Below are 9,779 nucleotides of genomic sequence, written 5' to 3'. Positions count from 1 at the left end.
TGAAGAAAGCAATTTCTTACACTACTCACTGAATTTCTTTTGCGTTTCTCTGTAAAATCACCTGAAATGCACTGTCATGTAATTACCAGTTAACAATTTAAACCTGAGGCTACCGCACCAACACAAATCCCCGTATTAATGATGGCATACATACAATCTTTTAGCTTTTCTGTATAAACACAAACTGACAGCACAAAGGAAACTTGAACAACAGCCCAGTAGCTTTCTAGTAGCTTTAAAGTGTCTAACTTTAAAGACATTGCCATTAGCTGTTGGCTGGTTTTCTGCTAGCATCCTGTCTGTGCAGATGCTTGCTGAGGGCTGAAGTTGCGTTAGCAGCATTATGCAGCTATTACTGTCCTGAATACAGTCTGCATTACACCATCACACGCTTGTCCTTTTGCCCAGTAAAAATAAAAGTAATGTCCATATCGCCACTACTGAAAAGCTGTTAGACTGCTTGCTGTTTTTCTCCTCCTTGCTCTCTGCACAGGAACTGAAATCAGGTGACTGTGGTAAGCGCACAGAAGGGAAAAAAAAGTAATGTGATTACAGTAGTGGGTTACTTTGGAACACATTATACCCAACACTGATGGCATGCACGATACAAAAATATTCAGGAATCACTGACAGATGACAGTTATAGCATGCATTATTATGAGGCGATTTAATCAGATAATTTACAAAACATTCAAACAACTTTATAATCATACCACATTTTCAAAATTCCAATTCCAAAGCAAAAATACTGTACAGCAAAAAATGTATATACATATTAAGGCCAGATACTAAATTTGGGTCTGGGATCCTGGGCATGTACACACTTTTTCCATGCAGCGACATGTCCTTGTAACAGAATGTGAAGCGATATTTAAGTGTAAGCCTGGTGCCTGCACTGTGTTTGCCAAGTGCTTTTTCAAATAAATCAACTCAAAATTATAATTCTATACTAATTACTTCTGATTGTTTAATTATGTAAAAATCTTTGAAACAGGAGATTTCTGCAATAAAAACAAATGGATATAATTTTAGGACATCATTTAGTTTCATATTCTGTGATGAAGACTGATTTTTTGAAGAAAATGCTATAAATTCCACTAATGAAATGGGTAAAAAAAAAAAAATCCAGTTTATGTCCTTTTGGTTTTCCCTTCTATTAGAAATAATTGTCTGAGAGATTAAATGTACACATTTTCAGTTTGATTAGTTGCTACAGTTTGATTAGGAGCTCATGTCCTCAGGCAATTGGCCTTAAGGGTAGGAACGTGGACTGGTAACCTGACAGTTTTGCTTTCAGTTTTGCTTTCATGCTGAGCTCTCTCCTCACCACCACAGACCAGTACAGCATACACATTATAGCAGATGCCACACCAATCCATATGTCAACCTTCTGCAGAGGTGGGAAGTAACAAAATTGTTGTTTTCTGACTACTTTTTACTTTTACCCCTACATTTTTAAACAAATATCTGTACTTTATGCTTTAAGTATCTCTTTAAAAAGAGATGACGTGTGCCAAAGTTAAAAGTAGGATGGTGGGTCATTTCAAATGCAACATTTCTATCAGCTCAACAAACATCAGCAAACACACAAACTGTGAGCAGTTTGTCACAAAGTGTGTTGCTAGCTAAAGGTTCAGCTGCTGTATTTCACAGGGAGAGAAAAGAAAGAGAGCTAACTTCACTCAGAGATGGAGAAAGCTAAGAAAATTAGGACAGGAGAGGAAGAAGAGGGGTTAGATTTAAAGGAAAGGACTGCTCAGTGGGATTCCATACACTGGAAATGTAAAGCTTACATTAAGTCCCTATGTTTTTAAGTCAGAAATTGGGTCTGTACACATGACATTATGTTTTTTTTATATTGTGAAACATGTTGCAAATCAAACTGGGGTAGACTAACTGCTATTTAAAGGCTACATGAAAATATACAGATGAGTGCAGGATGAACAGGTTAGATTGCTGTACTGTGAAGGAGTTAAAGTAAAGAACAGTATGTGTGACTGGTGGACAGTGGCTGTGGTTTCATGGTCAGAGTTATGTCACATACAGTGCAGCAGAGATTCATATGATTTTTAGCTGCTGATATTACTTTATCATTATGTTAATACAGCACAAGGTTCAGTTAGCGTTGCACAAAAATAGAAAAATCCTCCAAAGAGATACTTTTTACTTTCTTACTTTAAGTACATTTCAGAGGCTGAACTTTATTAGTTTTACTTGAGTAAAGAAGTAGAACCAGTACTTCAACTTTTATTTTAACAGTAGTATTTATACTTCTAAAGTATAGAATCTCTGTACTTTTGCCAACTCTGATCTTCCGGTCACCTCTCCCCTCACCCGTGAACAATATTCCAAGATACTTGAATTACTCCACTTGGGACTCCAACTCCTCCCTGAGATAGAGAGAGCACCTGTTCCATCTGACCATGTTCTCAGACTTGCAGGTACTAATACTCAAACCAGCTACAGTTGGCTGCAAAGGTGCCCTAGTGTAAGCTGGAGGTCACTGCCTAATGAAGCCAAAAGAACCACATCATCTGCATCATCTGTGAAGAGCGGAGAGGGAGAAAAGGTGAGGAGCTCAGTATTTGGGAAGGGCTCAGAATATAATGACTACTTACCACATCAAAAGGAGCAAGCTGAAGTGGTTTGTGCATCTGACTAAGATGACATCTCCTAGATGAGGTGTTTCGGCATGTCCTAGCAGGAGGAGGCCCTGGGGCATACCCAGGACATGCAAGAGAAACCATTTGGATTCACTGGCTTGGGAACTCCTTGGTGCATCTCTCCTTGGTGTTTCTCCTTGGAACAGGAGGAAGTGGCCAAGGAGAGGGACGTCTCTGTTTAGACTGCCCCTACAACCTGGATCTGGATAACAGAATAAGTGATGAATGGATGGAGTTTGATTAAGACTGGAATGATCTGGCATTTTTCCTTCTCTTTTCATGAAAATAAGGTTTCATACTTTAATCATAACAAAAGCATAACAAACCAGTGTCACAGCAATATGTTTAACACATACAACCACACCATAAAAGATATCAGTTTCACAATAAATTTACTGCAAGATGTTAAAAACAACTCTGTAAGGATAACAACCTAAAGCTTAATTATAATGATGGAATGACATACATATAATACACTCAGTCTTATTAAATTTTATTTTTATATTAAACATTTTTCAGTTGAGCCAATAACATCCAAACTTTATTTAGACAAATGTGAGAAGGATAAAGTTTGTGTATGCGCTCTTAACCCGGCATTTAAGTAACTGGCTTCACATCTGGAAATGTCTTTGCCCAGATGAACAGCCTGCTGTGAGCATTTACTGCCCGTGACATGTTTGGGATAATCTACCTAAATTTCTGGTTTTGGATATAACTTTGTTCCCATTTCTCACTGAATAAAGTTAGCACATCCTTCAAGAAGTAATCTTTTTAGGTTATGTTCACTATATGTGCAACCATGACAGTTTTTTCTGACCGAATTCTAACCCTGGACACGTGTATTATGTGTCAAAGTGTTTGAATTTGCCTTTGGTGTGAATAAAATTTACTCATATGCAGCAAATCACCAGCCATGTTTTCATCATTGCATATCTATACTGTTATTTTTTGTCTGCTACAACCAGGCCCTCTGGTGTCCCTGTAGGATATGGGCAGTAAGTTTTGTACTGTATCAGACCCAGTCAGTAGAAATCTCCTTCTAGTATTAAGCTGGGAAAGAGCGACGCAGGGGGGAGGTAGAGATGGGGTGGGAGGAGAATGGCCCGCAACCACACTGGGTTTTGGTGGCAGAGAGAAGCTGCAGGCAGTGGCATGGACTCCCTAACGGCGTCACCCCACTGATCCCGCAAATTTGGTAAACTTCATGGAAATTTAATAAGTGCCGCTGCTTTGTGTTCACCCACAGAGACCAGGCCTGGTGCTGGGAGGCACATGTGTGATGGTTTATCCACAGACACTCGCTGGCCTGTTTCTGAGGCAGACAGAGGAAAGTCCCTCTTAATGCTGCGTCTTTCAGAGCTCGAGAAGGAGCTGTGACCCCAGGGGCTGTGCTGCTTCAGCCAATATAGACTCTGTACATCCTGAGGGGGAATAATATGTGGGGATGGTCCGGGTCTGTTTCATTTCCCCTCCCTTCTCTCTTTTTCCCTCCCTTCAAAGGCTCTGCTCAGCTGCTCCTGCCAAGCTACAGAGCTCTTTAAGTTAAAAGGACAGCGATACTTATTTGAAATCGCTGCCTTTGCTCCCTCGTCTCTCCTTTTTTCATGGGCTGGCTTCTGCTGCCTGCGCCACACTGGGCAGTGCTCTGCCATGACAACTAAATAGGCCCCCTAATACCACTTCATAAAGCCGAGAAGTATCCTCCAGGCAAGGGGTTGTAAATTAAAGGCATAAATGTTGCCTTCATGGAAAGCGCGAAAGAGTGAACCCTCCACTAAAATGACAGAAATGACTTAACAGCCCAGGCTAAATGATACCTTAACCAGGCATAATTTATAGCCATATCCATGGTGGGGAATAAATCGATGTCCTGGTTATGAGGACTGCGAACAGAGAACATGTTGCTATGTGCATGTGCTATTCAATGTGTGTGTGTGTCAGTGGGGACTTATAAGCCTAAGTAGGATGATATTAGTCATTGGATGACTACATATACAAGATTTTATTTTCTTTGTTGATCAGTAGTAGCTTTTTGATACATACAGTGGGGCAAAAAAGTATTTAGTCAGCCACCGATTGTGCAAGTTCCCCCACTTAAAATGATGACAGAGGTCAGTAATTTGCACCAGAGGTACACTTCAACTGTGAGAGACAGAATGTGAAAAAAAAATCCATGAATCCACATGGTAGGATTTGTAAAGAATTTATTCGTAAATTAGGGTGGAAAATAAGTATTTGGTCACCTCAAACAAGGAAAATCTCTGGCTCTCACAGACCTGTAACGTCTTCTGTAAGAAGCTTTTCTGTCCCCCACTCGTTACCTGTATGAATGGCACCTGTTTGAACTCATCATCTGTATAAAAGACACCTGTCCACAGCCTCAAACAGTCAGACTCCAAACTCCGCCATGGCCAAGACCAAAGAGCTTTCGAAGGACACCAGGAAAAGTATTGTAGACCTGCACCAGACTGGGAAGAGTGAATCTACAATAGGCAAGCAGCTTGGTGTGAAAAAATCAACTGTGGGAGCAATCATCAGAAAATGGGAGACATACAAGACCACTGATAATCTCCCTCGATCTGGGGCTCCACGCAAGATCTCATCCCGTGGGGTCAAAATGATCATGAGAACGGTGAGCAAAGATCCCAGAACCACACGGGGGGACCTGGTGAATGACCTGCAGAGAGCTGGGACCAAAGTAACAAAGGTCACCATCAGTAGCACACTACAACGGCAGGGAATCAAATCCCGCAGTGCCAGACGTGTCCCGCTGCTGAAGCCAGTGCATGTCCAGGCCCGTCTGAAGTTTGCCAGAGAGCACATGGATGATACAGCAGAGGATTGGGAGAATGTCATGTGGTCAGATGAAACCAAAGTAGAACTTTTTGGTATAAACTCAACTCGTCGTGTTTGGAGGAAGAAGAATACTGAGTTGCATCCCAAGAACACCATACCTACTGTGAAGCATGGGGATGGAAACATCATGCTATGGGGCTGTTTTTCTGCCAAGGGGACAGGACGACTGATCCGTGTTAAGGACAGAATGAATGGGGTCATGTATCGTGGGATTTTGAGCCAAAACCTCCTTCCATCAGTGAGAACTTTGAAGATGAAACGAGGCTGGGTCTTCCAACATGACAATGATCCAAAACACACCGCCCGGGCAACAAAGGAGTGGCTCCGTAAGAAGCATTTGAAAGTCCTGGAGTGGCCTAGCCAGTCTCCAGACCTCAACCCCATAGAAAATCTGTGGCGGGAGTTGAAAGTCTGTGTTGCTCGGCGACAGCCCCAAAACATCACTGCTCTCGAGAAGATCTGCATGGAGGAATGGGCCAAAATACCAGCTACTGTGTGTGCAAACCTGGTAAAGACCTATAGTAAACGTTTGACCTCTGTTATTGCCAACAAAGGTTATGTTACAAAGTATTGAGTTGTATTTTTATTATTGACCAAATACTTATTTTCCACCCTGATTTACAAATAAATTCTTTACAAATCCTACCATGTGGATTCATGGATTTTTTTTTCCACATTCTGTCTCTCACAGTTGAAGTGTACCTCTGGTGCAAATTACTGACCTCTGTCATCATTTTAGGTGGGGGAACTTGCACAATCGGTGGCTGACTAAATACTTTTTTGCCCCACTGTAGATATGCATTCACAAGTCTGTAAAGGACAAGTATTTACTCACTAGGTGATATATTTTCTAAATTTGTTTTAGAAGGCAAAAATGGAGAAGGTATTTCATTTCCAGACATTGTCAGTTATTCCTCTCCATCACAGCCATTTAAACAGTTTTGTCAGTCTCATAAACTGCTCAGCTGTCCCTCTCCACCATTTTTCCTTGTCACTGTTTGTTTTCTAAAAGAGGGACTCCAAAAGAATGACAGTGGAGGAGAAAGACATAAAAAGATTTTGTTTACCTTTCCAAAACACAAGAAGGAAAACAAATATGTTGTACAGCTGTTTATTTAGTCCCATTCCCTTACCAGTTAACAGGCCGAATGCAGGCACCTATTGCAGTAAGATGACAAGAGATGAAGATGAGTCAAGGAGCAGTCTAAAAGATAAGAGCTTTCTTTCACTGTGTTTCTCTGTCCTTCTTTCTGTCATTTCAGTATCTCTCCTTCTCTTTTTTGTTTGCCACGTATGATGATGCGATAAGGCTGCTAAGCAGATATATGCACCCGTCATTTACGCACCAGGCTGTCTGTAACAGAACAATTCCTCAATTCATTTTTCACATCATTGTTTTCCCCTTTTTAGCGTGTCACAGAGGTCTTGCCTTGTGGGTGTTGTGACGGTGGGGGTGAGATAGGAGGGCAGACAGGCGCAAAGTGGAAGGATGCTGGGCTTCTCTAAGGGGATGTTTGGCTTTGTAATTTCACCCTTGAAATTCGTGATTACAAACGGGACAACTTTTTTAATTTTCTCTTTTGTCTGGATTCAGCTGGCTGACAGTCTGCCCCAGCAGCCAGGCCTTTTAATCAATCACCTAGATAATCAAATGTCACTGGCTATCTGCTCCATGTAATTACTTTTGCAATTAAAAATCAATCTCCAGTCACCCCATCTAATTAGAGGGATGGGCAGATCTTCATTTAGATTGATTTTATAATACATATTGACTTCAAATGCCATAACATTGCCATATTCTCTCATTTTCATGCTGTGGTGCATCAAAACAAAATGCCAGGGATTATATGGGAAGCACTGAGGGGTTGTTTCAATTCTGCGTACCAGAAAAAGGTCCGTACTCTAGGAAAGGTTCACCTTGCTTGCTTGTCTGTAATGACAAAACTCATCCTCTTAGCTCCCATTGGAGAAAATGGATGTCAAATATACATGACGTGCTACAGCTGATAAAATAAATAAACAAATAAACATGCATTAAATTATAGAAGCAATAGCTTGAACTGTAGGGTAATCATACTCTTCTTCTACAACAGAAAGCAAATCTATTGTAATTGAAATGATTATAAAGGAGAACATCTGTCTCCAATTCAACAATGACATCTTAACACATGTTATCTGAGAGATCAGTCTTAGTTCCAGAGTTGTCCTCTCACGCCATGCATCATGAAATTTGGGCAGCCTGTTATCACAGACATAAACAAAGAAAAAAACAAAAACAAAACTCCATCAGAAACAGCTTATTCCCATGGAAACAGACAGATGTGTCCATCTGGAAGACACCACAATGGCCTGAGTGCGCACTGCTGGGGACAGGCGCTTGACAGGCATGTGTGCACAGTGCCTTACCATGTGTCTTTCTGTCTCTCATCTCCACCTCAGTGCCTTCAGGGAGACTTATAGAACTGACAGGTCCAGTATTGAAGCTTTCCAATGTAGGCTTTTTTAGACATACACACACCATGTGCATACATGTACACAGAGAGAAACAGAAGCAGAAATACATACACAAAAATGCATGCACAGATAACACACACGAACAGGGACAGCCTCGGGGAAAGTGCCACTCATACACACAAGCAAAACAGTGGAGCCTACAGGGAGACATGAACCTCAAGGACTGACTGTGTGCAGAACCTTGAGAACCCCAGAATGCAAATAACAGCTGAAAATGCTGCCACAGGCTTGTAATACAAATATGTACACAGCTAAGTACTTAACTATATTGAAGTCTCTCTTAGTTGATTGAAGCCGTGTCCCTTGTGTGATTACACTGGTTATAATAGATGGTTTCTCCTGTATGATGTCCATAGGTGATTAATTCTGTCCATCAGCTATTTGATGATGAGTGTCCTTCTTCCCCTTGGCTGATGATAATAGAGAGCTCTCAAGTCTGTAGTTGTTACTGGTATAGTGATTAAACATAGATCGAAACTCTTTATAATCCTGGGGAAAAGCAGTCGAGGGGAAGAAGGAATAGACAGCGAGACCGAAGAACAGAATTGGATATTTCACCCAACGTCACACTCAGAGTTGTACCTTTCAAGTAGGTGCTAAAGAGTAAACAAAATATCATGCTAGCTTCCCTTACCCCATGCAGCACCAGTGGTGTGATTGGACCCTGTTAGCCCATTGCTGCCTGAGCCTTTTTCCCAGAGCGACCAGTAATAAGGGCAGGACTTATCATGTGTTGCCTCCAGCCACCACCACCACCACTATAACAGCACACAGGGAAAAAGGAGAACCCACCACTGTTGAGAAGTAATTAATCACCATGGAGTGGGAGCTGTCAAATCCTCAGGTCTTTTGAACTGATAATGCTGCCCACCACAATTTAGCCTGATGGAGATGAGATTTTCTTTTCACCTCTGGCTAGAAAGAACCAAATAAAGTGAGAAAAGGAAAAGAAGAAAAGGTTCGGATGGGTGGTGGTTGGGGAGTGGGGGGTGGAGGGGGGCAGCGAGCCAAAGCAAATATATTTTTTGAACAACAACGGCCAGTGGTGTACTTAATGATTGCCTTGCTCCTCTTAAACCTGACGTCCTTATCAAGTCTAAGTGTCCCAATCAATACGTTTCCTCTCAGGCATTCCTGAAATAGCTCACACATCAACTCACTCGAACAGCACCCCACCCCCCTCTCTCTGTTAAAGCACCATCTGTTATTACAGCCTGATCACTGAGAGTTTCTGCCAATCAGACACATGAACAAGTCAATATTTATTCAGATACAAAAGTTATGTTTATTACAATTCAGTTTTAACCTTGATGTTAGCATATGAGAACAGATTTTTCAGTTTACTGTAGCATTAAAAAAAATAGGTGAATAACAAACTGTTGCATTCTTTAACTCACGAAGTCCTCAAAGGAAAAACAAAGAGACAAATGTCTTTATTTGAAAGTTGGTAAAAATTGATAGAAAACATAAATACACAATGATGTCAAAGCAGATATTAGATATAATGTCACTTTCAGCTGACAATATATCATTTATAAATATAGTGACGTATGTAGTGAATTGCCAGTGTCCTAAAAAAATGGTATTAGCTCAGACACTGAATAAAATCCATGCAACCAGAAGAATGGAATCTCATCATAAGAATATATTTCTGTTTGATGTGAATCGCTTGTTTGTTTTTGTTTTAATACTAGTATTCCCATGGTCAAAGTTCTTTCTGAATGCCGAAGTTCATGACCTCTGATA

General features: G+C 41.0%; 1 long non-coding RNA gene across 1 annotated transcript; it reads right to left on the bottom strand.

Moving 5' to 3' along the window:
• Positions 1-468: 468 nt before the first annotated feature.
• Positions 469-8,756, bottom strand: LOC308398341. The gene is made up of 3 exons (XR_013971927.1): positions 8,668-8,756; positions 2,619-2,865; positions 469-2,543 (listed from the first exon to the last, which is right to left on the bottom strand). It is a non-coding gene; the product is annotated as an uncharacterized lncRNA (long non-coding RNA).
• Positions 8,757-9,779: the final 1,023 nt, after the last annotated feature.

This window comes from Rhamphochromis sp. 'chilingali' (assembly GCF_963969265.1).
Source record: "Rhamphochromis sp. 'chilingali' genome assembly, chromosome: 6".
Classification (NCBI taxonomy): Eukaryota; Metazoa; Chordata; class Actinopteri; order Cichliformes; family Cichlidae; genus Rhamphochromis; species Rhamphochromis sp. 'chilingali'.
This window is presented reverse-complemented; position numbering and strand designations above follow the sequence as displayed.